The sequence below is a fragment of the Patagioenas fasciata genome, chromosome 8, assembly GCF_037038585.1.
Source record: "Patagioenas fasciata isolate bPatFas1 chromosome 8, bPatFas1.hap1, whole genome shotgun sequence".
In the NCBI taxonomy this organism is placed as follows: Eukaryota; Metazoa; Chordata; class Aves; order Columbiformes; family Columbidae; genus Patagioenas; species Patagioenas fasciata.
Genome location: NC_092527.1, coordinates 16,465,108 through 16,485,910, shown reverse-complemented (window position 1 = coordinate 16,485,910; position 20,803 = coordinate 16,465,108).

Below are 20,803 nucleotides of genomic sequence, written 5' to 3'. Positions count from 1 at the left end.
AGGCTTGGGTACAAGAACGTGTTTGGCTGTTTGGATACCATGTGGCTGGAGCTTGTACACCTTGATTTTGGGAACACTAATTTAACTGAAAAACTTCATCAGGATAAGCAAAGAACATCTATTCATTCAAATCACACTAGCCAAATTTAGTCCAGCGCAACACTTTTGTTTGTTTGTTTTGTTGTGTTTTGGTTTTTGGTTTTGGTTTTCCTGTTTGCTTTTGTTTGTTTTTAATAACAATTTTTAAAAGTTACTTTAAAATAACATTGTTATTTAAATAATGTTTTTAAATAACCAGGTAACTGTTAAAAATATATTTCTCTGAAATTTTTCAGAGATTGTATTGTTTTCTCTGTCCTTCCCATTCTTGCACACTTGCAAAGATGACTTTTACATCCAACCTCATACAGAATTTCTCAAAAACAAGGTCAAACCATGTGGAACTTCTTGTTGACAGAAAGCTAGATGTTCATGGGATTAGAATACTGTAAAGTCAATTTCTGTTCTATCACAAGGAGCAAGCAATAAAGGTAAGAAATGGAAAGTGATTTCACAAATTCTATTCTGGTAAGCTTTTCCTTCATCAATTAGGGAATGATGTTAAATCTCTCTGCTGAGTAGTTTCATTCCCATAATAATGCAGAGCCTGGCTTTCATTACTGCAGATATCATAGATAATTGATTTGATTGCAACTGATTTTAAGCTTTATTTTTGGTTGCTATAGAATGTCCTTGATAATAAAGAATAAACTGTACATTTATTCTGTTGAAAGCTTGATTTTGCTAAATGAACAACAAGATGGACTACCTTCCAAGCACTTGTACAGCTTTGACAACTTGAAAAATAAGCATTCAAACAGTTGGGTAGGGTTTTGCCTTCAGAGGATAATATGTATACACGCAGATATCAGCACTGGTTTAATCAGTAGGTTTGGATTGTGTCCCTTTATAATTAGAAGGAATTATTGTGCACTGAGCACCAGTGTCCACTAAAGATTTGTACTCCTGGGGTTGTGTTGTACCAGGCCATAGTATTTGCACAGTCCAATAAACTCTCTTATCCCTTTCCTCCACCTGGTTGGAGGCAGGGCACCTCTAATTCCTGTTTTGCACAGTCTCTTGGTGTGAACTAGAGGTTCCTTCAAGAGCATCAGAATCTCTTCTGCTCCTTTTGTAAACTGGAGCAGCCACCTTCCTAGGAGTTTTTCCTTTTATCTCACGTACTCGTTCTTGAAGTTCTGAGGTAGGCCTTCCATGCCACTTATTCATGTTTTCTCCCTGCTCATGTAGGAAGAACCACAGTGAACCTCTTTTTGTGGGCTGCCTCTGCCCTCTCTCTTGAGATTGGAAACACCTTCTCCTAATAGCTGAAACATAGCTTTGTGCAGGTCGTGAATGATATGTGTCTTCTCCGAGTTCTTTGATTTCTTGCAACAGCTTTTCAAACCAGTCATCAGATTTTTCACACAGTTTCTCCACAGCAGAGACACAAGGCCGTAGAGAACCAGCAAGGGTGTCCTCAAAGTTCCGGAGCTGCTCAATTGCTTCATTAATTTCTTGTACATCTCTAGCTGACCAGACCATTCCTGCCAATGACTTAGCATATGCAGGTGGTGCACTTTGTACAAATCTGCGCCACATAGATCGTGTACAACTAATTCTATCTGGGTCTGTCCCCTCTTGGTTGTCTGATCCAAAACAGATGATCTCTCACACAGCTAATTCTCTCAGGAACTGGATACCTCTCTCCATAGTATTCCATTTCCCTAACTTGGATATACAATCTTCCTTGTAGGGAAATCTTACTTTCATAGCTGCCTGGAGTCGGGTCCAAAGAGTAGAAGCATTAGACTCTCTTGAAATTGCCCTATCAATGGTGGAATCTTTTGACAGAGATCCCAGCTGCCTGGCTTCACCACCTTCTAATTCAATTGTTTCTGCCCCATTGTCCCAGCATCGGAGCAGCCAGGTTAAAAGACTAAAAGTCTTCTTGCAGATCTCTCAGCTCACCTGGAGAAAAAGACCGAGTGGTGGTCATTTCGTCTCCTCTCTGCCCTGATGACTCCCCTTGGGTTGATGTTGGCTCTGTGCCATCACCTGCTGCACGGGTAGTCTTTCTAGTGACTTCCTTATAACCGGCAACTGATGCTGATATGGGTTCACCATCATTTGATTCATTTTCAGAGTCTGAATGACTGTCACAGCGATTGCTGTGGTTACAGCAGCAACAGTGCCCAGTGTGTGAAGACGGGGGGGCTGCCTTGTTAGCCTTTGAGGCTGGAGAAGTAACGTTATCTGCGACCTTGGCAGAGGAGCTCTGCGTAGGAGCTGTAGCTTCAGCCTGTGAAGCCGCGATTGGGGGGGCAGTGGCTGCAGCGGTAGCTTTGGCTGTTTTGCCTTTTCTCAAGTGGCTAGGAGTGCTTTTTGCTAAAGCTTCTGAAGATGCACCGCAAATCTCAGGACTAAAAAGAGATGCAAACCTCCTATTGAACCTCGTTTCTCTTAACAGTAACACAAACTGACACACATTCAGCAAACCAGATAACACCATCATAGTTCTATCAAAGCTCCAAGGATATTCAAAGTTCTCTAAAGCATTTGCAAACTGTCCTAGCGAAAACACGAAAGTATTGTTAGTCAGCCTTTCTAAAGATTCGCTTGACCTATTAGCAAATATAGAGCCATTCTGCTCTTTAATCTCTCCTGGAGGTTTTTCAAGGTAAAGCAAAATCGAGTAGAAATTCATTAACAGCTGCAGTATAATGAAATAAACCAGTGCCAAACCACACAGAATCATCATGACCACTGTCCAGTTTCTTGTTGTTATATAATGAATACTTCGATTCAAAAAGAAACACCAACACAGATATGGGATCAGCGAGCACAATGTAGAAAATAACTGATACAACTTTTGCCATAACATCTTTAAATCAATGTAATTCACTTTGCCTTGATACCACTAAATAACATTTGAAGCAAACAGACGCGCAAGTATCACAACTCTGAGTTGGCACCGTGCCAAGAAAATTGAAAGATACATCAGAGCAGTAGAAAAGCCAAAAATCTCCAACATTACCCCTTTCTCTCGCCCCACGTTGGGCGCCAATTATCTGTCGAGGGTTAAGATTGCGGGGTGACAATCAAACCCTGGCAGATGTATTGTTAACCTCCTCTCCCCCACACTTCCCCCTTTTGCCCCTCCCTCTCCCCCCTTCCCACCAAGGACAGGCGATCAGGAGGGAAAGGACAGAGAGAAGAGAGTTGGAAAAATTAAAGATGTTTTACTAATGCTGCTAATAAGAATAGAGAAAATAATACAAAATATACAAAACCAATCTTGAAAGTCTCAGCAACTGCAGAGCCAGCACCCAAAGTCCTGGATTAGACTCTGTAGCCAGCCAGAGCTGGATTCAGTCTCTCACTAGGCCTCAGTTCACAGGGACGACCAGCAAGGTCCTCTCCTAATGTCAGCCATGAGGAAAAAAGGAAGGAAAAGGGAAAAAAGGGACGAGATCCTCGTGATCTCCCACTTTTATATGAAGTATTCACGTGAATGGAATGTCATACACCATTGGTCAGTCTCTCGGTCACCAGTTTCTCGTTGCCCCTCTTGCGAGATGTCCATCCGTACTTATCAATAAGTTTGCATTCCATTGCTAGGTTTACCAAAACATGTATCTGGTTCTCCAGGAAAATGCAGCTAATATGAAGGCTTTAGCTGACAGGCAAAATTCACTAAAAGAGAAACTTGTTTTTTAACAAAATCAGGACAAACACTGAATTATGTAGCATGTACCGTGCTTTCAAAAGGAGCATAAAAACAGTCAGAACAATCTCCAAATCACGAAGCAAATAAAACAAATATCTTTTTAGCTTGTTCTTAACTACACATTCCTTAACAAGGCTACCTTGCCACAAACATGACATTTAGTACTAGATTTACGAAAGTGTCAAATAAAACAATTCACAACTTTGGACTATGATGACTTTTATATCCGTGTTTATGTATCTCTAGAACCTGCACTACTCAGGTAGTTCAAGTGACTGGCAGCCAGTGGTGGAAATGTGATAGTCCTTTTCTTGTTTGTCACAGAGATTACTAGGAAGTTTATCAGAAATCTGCAAACATCTCAAGTCTCAACTGGTTTTCAAAATTCAGTATTCAACATATTTGACTAATACTGCCTGCATAAAGGACAGTTTGAGAGGGTGGTTGTTGAGACTGTTTGAAGCAGCACATCTCTATCTTCATTCATTTCATTCTAATATAATACAGCTATGCAAATAAGCTGAATGCATGACAGTACCTTTATATCAGCTAAGAATCTGCATTTTGCTTTGCAATGGTGAACTTTCCTAGTCTGTAATAAAAAATGCCTGCACTTCTTCCTCACGTGTGAAAGTTCACTTTATCAGTGTTCTGATTTGAAAACACCCTACTTTTGCTTTGCACTCATCACATGTAAGGGGAAAATATACATTCAGTAGTTTTCAATGTATTTTTAGTAATCATGTAAAATTAATAAGATTAATAATTATTTTAAATGGATTCTGTGGTCATTACGTGGTTGAGGTTTTATCTATTTGGCTAATTTTCAGCAAAGTGGTAACCTTCTACTTTATTATACCCTGTACTAAAATAAGCATCCCAAAAATCCAGCTGAAACCTCAGAACCCTTACATGTACCAAAGTGATATTGGAGAATATTGTCAGAGGAATGTGAAAGTTGAAACCTATTTCTGGTTCTGCTACATCTTTCTTTCCAGTCTCTCCTTTTATATCTCTTGGCAATTTAGTCCATAAGCTTCATTTGTCATTATAAGCATCATTAATGATCTGACTGTAAGTTTTGCTGTAACTACAACAGATTATATAAAAAAATACTACTTTGTTCAAAGTAGAAGATGAAGTTACATGAATAGTTACCATCTTTATTTAATATTCTTTTGTATTTACTACTCCTGAAACTGGAAAGATAAATATCGCATGCTCACAAAAATCATTAAAATATTTCCCAGTATTTCTCCATTAAGAGACATGAAACTTGAACCGAGTTTATTTTATTTAGAAGTAAAGTGGTACTTGGCTAGGCATATTTGTTCTGTATCATTTTGCTTTGCTCTACTCCGATTTTAGAGAATAACAAGTTTAAGGAAACATTGATTTACAAAATTAAGCTAACATTACCCGGACACATCTGAACTGTATATAGTGACGTGTTGCAGTACTTAAATGTACTATTTTGACTTCAAGGATTTTTAAAGACTAGTTTAAAAAGCAGTGATAATAATTTACAGGAAGTTATACTCCTTATCTGAAAGTTCCATCTATATAGAAACCTTTTCCAAGCCCTTTAAACAATACTTGCAGTTGTGTCAAAGTTCTACTAAGTTTCTGCACACAGAGGTAACCTTCAAGATCATATAGTCAATATCGATAATTTATTTATGAAACAAAGCAGGCTAAGGCAATTAAGACTGACAAATACTAACATTCTGCGATTCTGTGTGAAATAAAATTGTCATGATCTGCACCATGAGAGGGGAAGTAGAAGTAGATGATAAGAGTTCTTTTGAAAATCTGGGGGAGGAAGGAGGAAAAAAAAACCCAGATTTGAATTTCTCAGATCCCAAGTCTGACTGCATGATTTTGTCAGCACTCCCGTTGGGCCTGACTGAGTTACACCGACAGGGTTCAAAGTCAAAATGACTCAGCTGAACAGATAACGGGTAAACACTGTGTACAGCACAGTTCTTGAGCCTGAGCTAGGCTTTCTGTACAATCCAGTGACTCTGCAATTTGTTTAATTTGCATGCTAATTTGTGTGCACAGGAAAAAGTAAAACTGATATATTTTTGAACTATTCTCATGACTTTCTATCTGTAGAGTATAAAATACACTGTAAATTCTCACTAAAATTTTCTCAGTACTGGATTTTTAAATTTTTTTTTCTGGTTTCATGGAAGGATAACTTAAAAAAATATAAATGAGCTCATACACAAGTGGCTTTCAGAGGAAAAGTTCATCTATTTGGCTCAGCTATTTAATTAATCAGAATAACTTAAGTAATACATCAAATAAATACTAAGAAAAAACCAATATTTTCTAAGCAGAAATAAGAAAAAATAAGCTCCCCTTTCCTATTTTCTCATAAATCTGTTCATTTTCTCTTCTAAATCTCACTGAAGGAACTGAATTGCATCCTATTATGATCTATTTTCAAACAGTACTTTGAGTTATTCACTATGCTGTTAAATACATAGAAATGTCTGGTGATAGGAGCTTTAAACCCATATATGAAAGAGAAAACATTACATATTTTAATTGTGGAGTTAGTTAACTGAAAGGCCTTATCTTCTCTGAAACCAGAGAGCCCTGTGAAAGGAACTTTTTTTCATTTGCATATCTTAATTGTAAGGAGATAACATTTTCCTTAGATTTCACTGGGAGATGTAGTATGCAGAATGCAATGCATCATCTATAACCTCTGCATTCAGCAAACAGGACACTCTCTATTCCCATTCTTCAACTTCATCGACACTCTTTCCCTAAGATTTTTTTTCTGGTGTCAATCTTTAAAACCAGTAAGCAGCATCACTAAGGAACCAATCCAGCGTATCGCCACCTTTGTGGCACAGTGACACCACCAGGCCCTTGACATCAGCAGAGACAGTATAACAGAAGTACTGCCAAGAGTTAATTTACAGTATTCCCCCTTTCTCCCAAATAAGATTTTAATGGTATTGTAATTTAAGACAAGAATTGCCTCTTCTCTTAAAAGCTGACATAATTTAGACAATGTATCCTGAGATAAACTTGGTAAATGAGAGAAACAAAGGATTTAATTTTGAACATAACATTCATTAGGATAAGATTTCAGTGTAATATTCATTAATTTCCCTGCCTGAAAACAGCTCCCTGAATTTAAAAAACTCAGACTAAATTTAAAGAGATAATTCAGGTACGTAGTATGACTCCTCACTTTTATGAGCTCTCCTTGTCAGTGGTGATAACTGAGACTAGTAAATAGGGTTCCTTGGCCTTTCACAAACAGAATCACCTACTCTCTGTTAAAACATGTGTTACTGACAAAAAATAATAATAATAAAAATTTGCTTTGACTGCAGTATGGTTATTTCATTGCCTGTATGCTGTTTAAAACTGTTTTCTTCTGGTAACAAATTGTTGTAATTAATTCTAGTAGTTATTTCAGCAATAACATAGCTTATTAGAACACCTTCAGTTTCACAGTTGGCACATTATGGGATGGAAAGCCCACCTTGTAAGGAAAGTGGTAGAAAGTTAATCCCTCTTCTTCTATTTGCCTCAAATATATATTTTTTCATTATTAAAACTGAAACATTAATAAACATAATCATAATCAAAATTGTTTGACATCTAAAACTACTCTCACCATAATTTCCCTCTCTACATTCCTGTCCTAGAAAGATGACATGCATATCTTCTCATTTAGTGATCACAGTGGTTGCCTTACCATTATGCAGTATTAAGCCATGTGCCTTAAGGAACATTTTATTCTAGTCAGGGACATGGCTGAAACATATTTCCCCTCCCATATGACCACCCACATGAAGAAGGTGGATGATGCCTTTTCAAGACCCTGAGAGGGAGTGAGCAAAAGTGCGGTTCAGATGTTGGCAGCTGTGACAGACAGATCAGCTCCTTGCACCAGTCCTTCCTTTCAGGTATATTTCCCCAAATTTCTAGAGAAAGTATTTTTCAGTTTACTGCTGATCATGGCAGATTGAAAATTTGCAACTACCCACTTTCTGCCAAAGATGTCAATAAACACTGATCCCAAAGCAATAATATAGGTATTCTATGTTCCAGGAGGTCATGATGTGACACATACCTATACATACACAGAAATGCTGTATGCATTTTTTTTTCAGTTTTCTCATCTACACAGAAATGAAACCTGTCAATAAACTCACATTCTGTCAGTCTTCTGTAATATTATGAAGTAGTAAGCACATTTTTCTGATGTTTTCCAAGCCTAACTTTTGTTTTGGATGAGAAAGATATGCAGAGAAATCTATACTAATTGAGTGGAGGAAGAGAGGGTAGAAAAAGTAGCTAGAGAGAATTTCTCCATAGAGTCTTAGATTCTTGTGGTTCCTGGGAGGTTTAAGATAAAAAATGCAGCTGTTCATGTCTTTTCAAGATTTGAAATGAGAAAGGTACCATGAGATAATAATTCTAGTCGGCAATAGCAAATTTTGTTTTCTAACATATCTTCTTATTTAGTAAAGAAGGTATTATAAGGTCAACTGTTATGTTCTACTCTCCATCTGGTTTCTGCACATTAGAAAGGTTGCTGCAAAGTGCACTCAAGTTCTTTCCCGGTGACAGAGGCAAGAAAGCAGTAGGGAAGGAAGCAGCACACACGTACTTCAAGCTCCTACATTTCCAGTAAATGTGTAGGGGACACACACATTATATCCTTTCTTGAGAAAATAAGAGGGGGGAGGAAGGGCAAAAGAACCTTAAAGATTTAACCAAAAGTAATGACATCCTAATCAGACCTGAGTACAGCTGTTATGATTTTCTTTAGGTCGTAAGTTGCATCTTGGAAATCCAGAGACCATGATCCTCTTATGTGGCTATGAAGTAAATCACACACTTATGCTGCTCTTTGACAAGCCTTGCAGACTGTGCCTCTTCTGTGCAAAGCTGAAAAACTTGTTGTTTTTCTTTGCCATGAAAGTCACTTTCCTTCAGATATAGGCAGCAGCTAAACCAAGTGGTACCAGCAGCAGCTTGCCTGAATCACAGTGTAGGGCAGTTACACAGGAGTTACCTGGTCACTGCCACTGCACTGCACCTCTCCTGTGTTAAAAGCATGTCTGAAAGATATAGAAATAACAGAAACAGACAAAACCTTCAGGGAAGAGGCCAATAAATGGGCTAGCAGCCATGCCCTGTCACCTCCAGTCCCATCACAAAACATTGCAAAAGAAACATAGCCTGTCAGGAATTCTCTTTGATTACCATTTGGGCTGATTTGTTCTCAAGTTCTAGATGCAGTATGAAAATTCAAATAAGTACAGGGAATATTAATGTTTTACAGAATAGCATGTCATAAGGATCTGTACTAATTCATACCAAATGAAGATTCTACATAAAATCATATCCATATTGTCCAAATACAAAGTTCATTTTCCCAATAATACAAACCTGGGGTTTTTAAAATTTATTTTAAGCCCTTTTCCCTATTTAACTCACCTAATCTTTCTTGTATACAGCTATATCACAGTGCAACTCTTAACAATGCACATTTTGTAAAGTAGTTCCTAATTAAACTCCAGCTCAATAAATTATTTGCATATTGCTGCATAAGTAGTAATCTTATGGTGTTCCTATATAGCATAAACAAATTCAGTAAAAGTAAGTTATTCTGCAATGTCCTTTCAGCATTTTCAGACTTATTTTAATTGTGTGTACTAAAAATATATATATATATAAAAATATATAATTATTTTATATCATAGATATTCATACCCATAAATCGAAAAGAGGAGGTACAATTACAAATTGGTTTCTCTTACTGTAGAACAGAAGCACTACATCACTAATTGACTGCTTACCAGTTGCCTATTATGACTAATTGACTGGTAAGGCACTGATTTCTTAACCTAACTCATTAGATAGGAAACTCTTGGCTAGGAAATCACCCTGAATAAATATTAACATCCATTTCAAAAAGGTCAGGTGGTTTTTTTTTACTATTATTATTGTTATTATTACATTCTAGCTGCTTATCTATAACTCATTGCATGTCAAAACCAAGTTATTCTTAATGTACTTCCTAGCAAAAATATCTACTGCAGTACCACCATTTTCAAAAATGAAAAAGAAAACAGAGTATCAAATACTCTTTTAAGCAAAAGTAGCTGTAACTTCACTTTATTTCCCAGACTAGGATGAAAATCACGCTCTCTCTTTTATTTAAAATCAAACTGAAAAGATTTCACACCTGAGTTTTTATTGCTTCCAAGTTATAAACAGACAAACTCTCTGCTAATTTAATTCCACTGGCTTCAAATAACAGGCAGTGCTGAACTCTATCCCTAATCAAAATGGAGAATTAAATGAGTTTTCAAAAACCTTAATCAGCAAGTCAAATGAAAAAGAGTTTATGAAATTCTGATTTTACAGCTTCTAGACAGACCATGTTCACTCAGCATAGACCTAGAAGGAAAAGATGCCAAAACACCTCAGTCTGTGGCAGCTTTGAAGAAACCTCAAACTTTCAATAAAAATGTGCACTCTCCCTTGTTAACATCTCAGAACATGGGGAACAAATCGTACAGAGCATCAGCATCACAAGAGAAAATCTTGGTACTTCCTTCTTTTTACATTCCAGAAGATGCACATTCCCACGTTCTCTCCCTCAGCAGGAGACACTGCTACAAAAATTATTTAAATTATTCTCATCTCCTTTTATCAAAATTACAAAATTATCTAGGTAAATATTTTCAGTCAGTTATTTTCATTTCTAGCCATTTAGGTGTGCATGAAAGAATACATCAAACAGTTGCAAAAAGTGCATATGAGCTTTTTCAACACAAGATACAAAACACAACGGAGGAATTAGGAGCAATATGAAACACATCACTGAGATTCTGAAGGAAAGTAATACCTGTGGCAACCATTACTGATCTTTTCCTCAGCTGTTTTCCATTAAGATGGCTCACACTAGCAGCAGTGGTGAAAGACCTCTTTCTCCTAACCAAACTAAGCTGCTTCTTTAAATCTAGGATTTTATCTAGTGTTATATAGGAAACTCCTCTTTGGTGCATATTCCCTGAGAAAAGGACAGTATACAAGGGTTTCAATTACCACACAGGAAACTCAGACTAATTTTTTCTTCCAGCTATTTACAAACAATCATGCAATTTTTTTTTTTTTTCAGTTTGTGCTTTGTTTAGAACTTGAAATCCATTTTACTTGACCTAACTACAAAGAACAGATTCACCTACATAATCTCCATAGAGCCACAGTTCTGGAAGAGAAATAGCTGCCAAAATTGTGTGAAAAATATAAACTTCCATATCGAGAATTACCAAAGAAAAGTAAAAAGGATTCATTAAAACTTATCTTTTGGCCTCCTATGCTGGGAGTAGATGCTCCCTCAAAGACACCAAGATATAACCTCTGATGGTCCTATCCCTTTAGTTGCAAGATGTTCCAAAAGGCAACTCTTCAACTTAGCTGCTGGAGGGTTTGCAGTACTGCTGTTGACTGAAATCCTCTTTCCTAGGATTGAGGATACTCCATATGACTCACTGTTCACAGCTATTGCCTATTGAAAACCCAAGGAATTCATCCACTGCGCTAATGAAATTCAAGGTGTCCTAATTTCATGAAAGACTAAAGCTTTGAAGAGCTGGGTGTTTAATGTAGCCATCACATAGCCCACATTCCATACCACTTTACTCTGCAAAGTTGCTATGGCTACATTTCATAATCAAATTACCAGGCTGTGCCTTTCCATACGAAGCAGTAGATATTTCAGCCTCCAAACTTCTTCCCCTAGGAGAACAGTTATATGCAAAACTTCATTTCAAGCACAATTTTGGATCCCCACAATGGAGCCAGATTACCAGCAGATGCTTCTCAGCATTGGTACGCAGGGACCATAAGCTGTCCTTCCACAGCCAGTGTTGGAGAGCAGGGCAGGAGAGACGGACATAGGGACAAAACAACGGCCGAACATGCAGTGTCGTGAGCTCACTTCAAGGTGGGAGACTGTATCCATAGAGCAAAATGCTGCCTGGTCTGTTAGCATATTTTACTCAAAGCAGCCACACTAAGAGCCTCTGATCTCCAAAGCTATGTTCTGTCTCAGAAATATGGGAAATACTGAGAAAATATGTAATAACAAACAAAACTTTTGAAAACAAAGCTTACTCTGTATACATACTGTTTCTGCTGCTCCTGGTGCCTCCCTCTAGTGGCTTTCAAAAGACAATCTCCACCAAAAGGTGCAAGAAGTAACCTCTCCTCACCTCCACAAGATGTCCACCAACTCCTTGCACCTGTGCCCACATAGCTCACCTGGGCCCCCGCCCCACCCTGGAAGGTGGCCCGGGAGGGAGTAGGGGTAGATGGGCAGAGGCTCACAGACCACCATGGAGCCTCAGGCCTCTTGTTTCTAGGGCTCAGCCTGTGTTATAGCATTGTGGTCAAGCCTTAGTACCCAGCAGGGTCTCTAGGTATGTGGCTGCTGCTCCTGCCCTCAGAGTGACCAAGCTGCTGGCAGTCACACTGTGTGAGCCCTGGCAGCCCAAATGCCAGGCATGGAGATCAGTCCTGCTTTGTGTCTTTGAAACTGCACCACACACACAGTTTATGGATATTATCTTGTTTCTTGTGGTTTAATATGCCAAACACGTGAATAACATTTGTGACTTTTTTTCTTATGCTACAGAGGAGACTGCTGGTCAAGCAGAGACCCTGAAGCCTGAGAAAATGCTTTGGGGAAAGTGTGGGCAATATAATATGTTGTCCAGGGGTTTCTGGCACACCCTTCTGATTAAATATTGTAATAAGAAATATATAGCAAGAGTGCTGTGCTTCCACAGGCAGAAATAATGATAGATCTTAGAAAGAAATTGAGAAAAGTTAGCTGTATGTTTCCGTTTCACACCTTAAACTCTAAGTAAGCATCAGAAATTCTGAGTGGTAGGAAATTTGAAGACTTTTTTTTTTTTTTCCTCTTATATTCTTAAGCAATGTTTCAAGATATTTTTATATGCTTTAGAGTATAAGTTCTATTCAATTATCTAATCCATGTCCAATAATTAAACAAATTGTTTTAAATGGTAAAATTTGATCTAAAATATTTTGTTTGTTTGCAACCAAGTAAAGTTTGATAAGAGCATTAGGGGCAGTCAGCATGGCTTTACCAAGGGTAAGTCATGCTTGACCAACCTCATAGCCTTTTATGAGAATGTAACAAGGTGGATGGATGATGGCAGAGTGGTGGATGTGGTCTACCTTGACTTCAGTAAAGCCTTTGACACAGTCCCTCACAGCATCCTCACAGCTAAATTGAGGAGGTGTGGTCTCGACAATAGAGTAGTGAGGTGGGTTGCAAACTGGCTTAAAGAGAGAAGCCAGAGAGTGGTGGTCAATGGTGCGAAGTCCAGTTGGAGGCCAGTATCTAGTGGAGTGCCTCAGGGGTCAGTACTGGGGCCAATATTATTCAATATATTCATTAATGATTTAGACGAGGGAATTGAGTGTACTATCAGCAAGTTTGCTGATGACACTAAGCTGGGAGGAGTGGCTGACACGCCAGAACGCTGTGCCGCCATCCAGCGGGACCTGGACAGGCTGGAGAGTTGGGCGGGGGATAATCTGATGGAATTTAACAAGGGAAAGTGTAGAGTCCTGCATCTGGGCAGGAACAATCCCAAGTTCCAGTATAGGTTGGGGCATGACCTATTAGAGAGCAGTGTAGGGGAAAGGGACCTGGGGGTCCTGGTGGACAACAGGATGACCATGAGCCAGCACTGTGCCCTTGTGGCCAGGAAGGCTAATGGCATCCTTGGGTGTATTACAAGGGGGGTGGTCAGTAGATCGAGAGAGGTCCTCCTTCCCCTCTACTCCGCCCTGGTGAGACCCCATCTGGAATATTGTGTTCAGTTCTGGGCCCCTCAGTTCAAGAAGGACAGGGAACTGCTGGAGAGGGTCCAGCGTAGGGCAACAAAGATGATTAAGGGAGTGGAGCATCTCCCTTATGAAGAAAGGCTGAGGGAGCTGGGGCTCTTTAGTTTGGAGAAGAGGAGACTGAGGGGTGACCTTATTAATGTTTATAAATATATAAAGGGTGAGTGCCATGAGGATGGAGTCAGGCTCTTCTCAGTGGCAAACAATGATAGGACAAGGGGCAATGGGATCAAGCTGGAACACAAGAGGTTCCACTTAAATTTGAGAAAGAACTTCTTCTCAGTGAGGGTAACAGAGCACTGGAACAGGCTACCCAGGGAGGTTGTGGAGTCTCCTTCCCTGGAGACATTCAAAGCCCGCCTGGACACATTCCTGTGCGACCTCACCTAGGCGTTCCTGCTCCAGCAGGGGGATTGGACTAGATGATCTTTTGAGGTCCCTTCCAATCCCAAACATACTGTGATACTGTGATAAAGTTTAGCAGTGCTTGTAAATTCCCATGGAGCAAGGAAATTCACATCTCGGTACCCAGCTCTGTTATGATGTGCCTTATTTAGCAGAAAAAACCACAACAAATTCATTTCCATACTTCTAAAATACTTTAGCTTAATTAGCTCATTGAACGATGAAAGATGAAGTTTTTTTACGCATACCTGGTTCCTAGAATATGCGGAAGCGTGTAGAAATGATAAAACTGAAGCTTTTGATAAGTTACTACAAGGCAAAATACATTTGCATGCTAAGAATAAATTGATTGTGATCTAATTTGTATGTGATTAGTCAACAAAATACTTAGCTAGTAGTACTTTAAGGGGTGTTTTATATATGTAATTAATTTGGCATTGATCATTTGCATGAGTCCATAGCCTGCTACTTATTGTTGCTCATGTTGTTTCTGGACATTTCCATAAGAAAGGGAGAAGAGTGTCAAAGAAAAAGCTACAAAAGGTCATTGAAATTGTTGGTCTCCTCACTGACCGTCCCAATGCAGGGATGCCCACCAGTATTAAGCAATAAAATAAAGAGAAAAGTTATGTTGTTTGTAATACTATCTGTGTGTTTCCTTTGTCCTTCATATTCCAAGAAAATATCACCATAGTATTTACCACTTCCCTAGGCATCCTTAGGTAGTCTGAACCCCTGTGCCTGTTTCTGTGCATTTGGTTATGTATCCCTTTTATTACCTCTAAGATACATTAAAAGTCTTTCACTATCAAGTAGGAGATAAATTGCCATCCATTATTTTTAGCTGTATGTAGTTTCTTTTTGTAAAGGGGTATTCAGCTTTTCAAGGTAATAGCAGAATATTTACTATTCCTCCTGTTGAAGCGCTAAGTGCAAGATATGAACAGAGATTCAATACATTCTATCTGATCTTCTCAAAATGTCTAAAACTGTATTATGAATAGTTCAAATAAAACTCACTGTCTTTCTCACACAAAACATCCTATATAACCTTAGCTTTTTCTTCATTATTTCCTTCTTATTTCTAATTACAGAAACATGAAAATTTGCATATCTGAATACTGATATGTGCCTTGCTGTGGTTAAAGTGAACAAAAAACTGAAGAAAACTGAAAGTGCTTTGCTGGTTTCTTTTTTAAAATATATTAAATGGGGAAATCATGTTTCCAGCTGTTGTGGGTGTGTTGAAGATTAGTCAAACTAAATGTTGTTTGGTGAAAAATAAATTCCTATTTCTTGAAAAAAAAAAAAAAAAGACAGATCATGAAAATATCAGCTCCTTTTCCTTCTACTGAAACACCCACAGTACACCTGTCAGCACACCTTATTTATCAGCCAAAACACTATGAGCTTTGCTTTGAACAATAAAAATAAACAAAAGCTACATGGCTGAGGATGTGGGGTTTTCATTTTTTTTTTTTTTCATTTTAATAGTATTTTTCCAATTATATACTATAATATACCATTTTCAGAGATGTTTCATTTTAGACATTACTTCTTTCCAAGAGGTACTTCCAAAAATCAGATCACATATTTAGATGCTTAAGTATCTAAACTTAGTTGCTCGATTTTGAATATGCAGGGCTTACACTTTACATTTATTAAATTAATCACGTGAATAGAATGAAGTAGTCTTTAACACTCTTCAAATGCTAGCATGTTAATGTAGTGAAAACTGAAAAGAAGAACAATCTGAAGAAAAACCTATCTGAAGGGAAGGTTGCATCTGACCTAAGCAAAAGAGGCTGCGTTATAGTTATGGGCATTTTATTTCTGTATCGCAAGAGACGGTGGTGACCAACCTACAGACAAGTTGATTAATCTCTCCAGCTACAAGGAAATGGAATGTCATGCAGTGCAATGTATTCTTTATGGCTGTTCCTACATAGCTTTTCCATAAAGTTCTTTGTTAAAGATAAAAATGAGAAAAATTTAAATGGGATTTTAAGAATTTAAAACCTGTAGGCTCATGAATACTCTTCACAACACTTTGAAGATCACCCACAGTCTGTCCAGCTATTCAATTTATAGGGGAAGGATTTAAAACACAGTCACTATAAAAGTTTTCACTACCTTCTTATATGCAGAGGTAGAGGGATTAATGAGTATCTATCCTATAATGACAATTACAAAAATCCTAAATCAATACATGAATAAAACAATAAATCTGCTCTATAAGACTTACTTAAAAATATAAAAGGGTCATTATTTAAAGAAATGTACAACATATTGAACATTGAATTAATTTGCTTATTAATTCTAAGCTGCCTTCACAGATTCATAGTTGTCATTAATTTGGATTTCCTGCTCACATGAAGTCATAAAATCAGTAAAAATACATTAATAAAAATAAAATAATAAAAGGTCCCTACATTTAAAGAAGTACATGCATTTAAAACAAGCATACATGACTAGCAATAGAAACACAAATGCAGATCCAGGAATTCTCAAGTCAAAAAATATTTTTAGTTTAATTACTCTCAACTTAATAACTACAACCTCAACACAGTAATTTTCTAATAGTTAGGATGTTTGACAGAAGCAGTTTTACTATGAAAACCATTCTTACTCGAGATAGTAGCACAGAAGAATAATTAGGTTTCATATAGTAAATGTATAATTAGATTCCTCTGGTATTCTCTACTGTGCATTGTGTGCATGTCCAAGATAAAAATATTAGAAATATCCTCCATCAAAACAAACAAACAAACAAACAAACAAACAAACAAACAAATGCATCACCTCCAATACTACTTATTTGGGTTCTCTGCCATGGTTTTGTTCAGTTCACACTGCTATTCTGCCATAAATCTCAGTTTTCTTAGACTGGAAGAAAATATTTTGTTCTTCAAAGCGAAACCCATGTAATAATTATATATACCTTTGACAGCCACACACACTTACTTGCCAGCTGAGTGTTCCAGCTCCCTTTGCTATGGTTTTTAAGCATCACAGAAGAGCTAAACTGTTAATGCTGTTTATCACAAAACTTGGGGTATTTTATCAATAGTCTTCATAGAATTTTACCAAGATAGATTGGCATTACTTGCCTCATAACGAAACAATGATGCAGAAATGTCATACAACTTTATCCACCAGTAAATACTGAGAGGCGTAAGGCCATAACACTTCTGACCATTAGTCATGTTGTCTCTGCATTGAATCCCATTACGAGTTGCTACCTAACTCTGTTTTTTTCACTAAAATTTGGGAGCCTGGCCCAGATGTCAACAAGTTCTGTGACCCTCATAGATTTTCCTAAGCAATGATTAAGTGTAACACTTTCATTTTCCACTGTTAATCTGCCATTCAGGCTGTAAAATGTTCAATTTGGATCGCTTGAGTCTAATATTCTTTTTCTAAATGGCGTCCTCACAAAATATAAGTAATGTGGTCCTTCAGGCCAGGCAATGAAACATCAAGGCTAAAAGCAGCAGTCTGTGTAGGGCAACTTGACAAAAAATGCATCTTAAAAAACAACGCAGGAACTATGCTTTTGAGAACAAGTTATATAAAGCGAATAGTTAGCAGCACTAACTAAAATTCTGATTGATTCCTGGCTTTGCATGTAACTTCTGCAATGTTTTGTCATACTGGCCAGCACAAGTCAAAAAATAGCAAAAGGAGAGAAATACCAAATCTATGCTTTGCATCTGAACTTAAATCTAGTTATAATGTTTGCTAACTATACTGTTAATTGATTTGGGAGGGGTTTGTATTGGTTATTTGTGGATTTTTTTTTCCTAAACCACTGTCAGTAACAAGATTGGTTTATAGACTTACCATAAAGACCATTTTACAACAACCTTATTTATTTTTAAACTATCTTTTTGTTAATTTGTCAAATTAACAGTTTAAAAGTCATTTAATCAGAAATTGGGCTGTTCGAAACCAAATTCTCCGATTGTCAAATTGCCAATGTGTATGTGACAAGATTTGTAATCTACAGTACAGGGAACCACAAAACAAACATCAGTTTCATATTAACTATTTTCTGTCTACATAATTCTAGTACCTAGAGTTTAAGCTTCTGAGCATTTAAGAATTGCTGAAATATCTGCTGCAATTTTCAAGTTTCCTTTGTTATTTTTTTTAGTGTCTCCAGAACACTTACTGAAGCAAACACGGATGTATTTATGTATATTACTGAAAGAAGATCCTGATAATTTATAACACAATCAGTGAATGTAAGTAAAAATCACTATTTTATTTTAGAAAAATAATCTTTCTTGTTCCAGAAGCTATGTGAAATTTTTTTAAGCAACAACATGGTCAATTCCAGTTTTATACAGATAACAGTATACCTGTAAGCCTGTGCCTGACTTATTTATTATCTACCAATCTAAAACACATACTAGACTCAGAAAAGTATTTTTAGGTAGATACAGTACTTTGATTGAGACTTACTTTTGTATCTCTGAGGGAAAACATAAATTAATGAACTACAAAATTACATAAATTGCATTGAGATTTTGGTTTTTTTTTCTGTCCTTGATAATATATGTCAGATTTTTTTTTATTATTATTCCTTAGAAATGCATATAATAGATGTTTTGACATCTATTTTTATTGTGGCAGGTTTTATTGTCTTATGTTTTTGGGAGAAAAAGAGGGGTTAGAAAGAGAAAAGAGAAATCTCAATGTAAAATGTGTCTTTATTTTCAGTACCAAAAGAGGGAATATCAGCAATTACAGTATGTTAACAAATAATATCTGGTCTTTCTACCCTACAACTTTTAAACTCTCTGCAATTGTAAATAATGTACCACTTAGTTCAAGAGTGTCTAAGAGGTATGCATGATCATGTTTCAGTGCAGCTGCTTATATATGGTGTATTCCACAGAAAAATTGCCTACAGACACTATTCTTATTACACACCAAGGGCAGTGATGATTAGAATATAAATTCCCATGTATAATAGTAAAATTGATATTCCCGTTGAGAGATTCGGACCTTCCATTAGAAAATACATTGTTTTGATAGTAATATGCATTATCTTTTTATATGAAACGTGCAAGCATCTATTCTTGCCTTAAGTTTTCAATTTTGCTCCTGTGATTACAATCAAATGTGCTGGGAGATGTGCTGATCACATTTCACTTACAGAGTTCCAAGGGAGAAAAATTCTCTCAAAATATCTAGAGGTTTGAAAAAAAAAAAAATGAATGCTTAGTGAAAGCAACGTTTATAAAATTAATGAAATTGTGTCATTGCCTTCAAGGACTAAGTTTAAATCATGTGTGTTTGGAAACAATTTCTCTACTGTCATCCTCCAAGGTATCCTGTAACTATAATGAGTTCATATAAAGATAGCTTTTTTGGCTAATACACAATAATCAGCATCATGATCAAACAAATGAACATTTTGTTACAATGAAAAATTTGAAGAATATTATTAATTTCTCATCACATTTTAGATAGTAAGCAGGATATCAAGTAACACCTGTTACAAATGTGATAATAAATGAAACCTCTTGGTCTAGTTTATGTTATTACTATAAAATCTAGTAACTAACATAATTATAAGCACTAGACTGTGAATCCAAACACCTGTACCCTCACAGTAAAACAGAAATATCTAGAAGCTTTCTGGAAGTGATTTCCAAGGATTTTTAACAATGCAGTAAATTGAAAGTCTCTTAGTAAATTTTGCAGGTCCTGGAGAGCTGTTATATTGGCATCCCATGGATCATATTGTTCATTTTAATGATCTAAAATGCTGGCACTGACTTTCACATAAATGGGCTCCATAAATTTGAATTGTGGGATTGAGGCCTACTACTTTAGATTGGTAAATTAATTCTCCTCTAATGCTACAAATGCTGTCCTATTTATCATGACTGAATAAATCCAATATTTCAGTCATTAAGTATTCAACACTGGAAACAGCTGGACTTTTTAGATTTAAACCTGGAAATATATTCACTAGCAGAGGTCTATAAAACAAGTCTTAACTCTCTGAAGGACTTTAGAACCCATCAAGCAATTCTTTATTAGGGAAACAATATTTACGGAAACTTCAAGAGTCCAAATTAGCTGTAGCTCAACGAAAAAAGATTTCTTCCTCCTCCTCCCCCACCCCCTTATTTTTTTTAATTTCTCAAGGCTTAGACTGTTTCAAAATCAGAAGCAAATTCTGCTGCATTTTCAAGGAATTGAATGCTAGTAGATTTCTAATGCTTAAAACTAGATTGCCCTGCTGATCGGTAGATGTATCCAGGGAACTGTATTTGTTAACCATATTCGCTATCGAGGAAGGAGCAAATACTACCTGTCTACTGGCTTTAGCTTGTGATAGAATCTCAGATTATGGTGCTTTGACTCTGTACATGGTGATATAAGATCGGAAAAATATAAAAGCATATTTGAGATGAAGTAAGTTAAAGCTGCAAAGTTTAAGATAAAATAATTTTATTTCTTTTAGAAATATACCAACTGAACAGGAGGTGAGTTCTGAGGTAATGTGAAGCATACTGAAGCATGCTTTAATAAAACATGAAATAGATCACCTAGAAATTCTTCTTGTGAGCATGTATGCTTTTCTGGCTGTTTAAAATTGATGCATATTTAGAGAATATTTTAACTGTGGGTTTCAGATCAACAAAAGATTATTTTAAGATATTGACAGTGTAAAGTGTA